General features: G+C 36.3%; 1 protein-coding gene across 1 annotated transcript in view; it reads left to right on the top strand.

Annotated features, from left to right (window-relative positions):
- LOC101858929 overlaps positions 1–1,003 on the top strand; it is a gene marked incomplete at its 5' end in the record, with an annotated part of 29,160 nt that overhangs the window by 20,550 nt on the left and 7,607 nt on the right.

Here is a 1,003-nt window from a genome sequence, read left to right on the forward strand (position 1 = left end):
AGAGAGAGAGAGAGAGAGAGAGAGAGAGAGAGAGAGAGAGAGAGTTAACTTGCGGCTGAGATAGGCACATCTATTTTTCAGTCATTTTTAAATACAATACATTACAGTTTTTAGAAATTTTACAGGTGAAAACCAAACTACTTGGATTTAGTGTTGCTACCATGAAAAACGACATTTCTTGTAAAGATAATAGGGAACGTATAATCAAACTTGTATTTTAAAAACATGGACTTGCGATGTTTGCAAAGAGTTTGTTTTCTTGACATTAACATTCGGTTTTTTTTGGGCCCTCCTGTAAAACTGTAAAAACTGCGTAGGCCTAATGTATTTTTTTAAAAGGACGGCAGTATTGTGTTTTATCTAGATTTTTTATTTTTTAAATTTTATTTGCATCTCTTCACGATCAATAAAAATATTTTAAAAATGGAGAATTCTAATCATAGAGTTATCTCCTTTTTAAAAGTGCCTCGTAGTGTAAATCTATGATTCAAATGCAGCAAGGAAAGTTCAAATCAAAATTCTCAAATTAATTCAACATAGAGAGTTCAACTTCAACTCAATGGAAAACGTAAGCAATATGCCAGCTCATTTGTAATCACTGGAGAACTCAAATGTAAACAGGGAAATCAAATTCGTCATTTTCAGTTCCTATGCAGCACAGTGCTTTATAGTGTTATTTTTTCATCTGTGGTTCATTCATTGAGTAGATCCTTTGGTATATATTATGTCTTGAGTCATAGATATTGTTGTAAAGTACTGTAATAGCATCAATGCCAAACTAACCTAATTGCTTCAGCATCGGTGGCCTAGTGGTTAGGCTCTCGGACTCGCAACCGTAAGGTCGTGTGTTCGAATCCCGTCAAGGGCCCGACGTTGTGTCCTTGGGAAAGGCACTTTACACGAATTTTCCTCACTTCACTCAGGTGGGAATGGGTACCCGGCTATAGACAGCGAAAGATCTTGTCAGTTTGTTAGTGTTTGAGCGCTTAATCGGCTGCTTGCA

The sequence above is a fragment of the Aplysia californica genome, unplaced genomic scaffold, assembly GCF_000002075.1.
Source record: "Aplysia californica isolate F4 #8 unplaced genomic scaffold, AplCal3.0 scaffold00111, whole genome shotgun sequence".
In the NCBI taxonomy this organism is placed as follows: Eukaryota; Metazoa; Mollusca; class Gastropoda; order Aplysiida; family Aplysiidae; genus Aplysia; species Aplysia californica.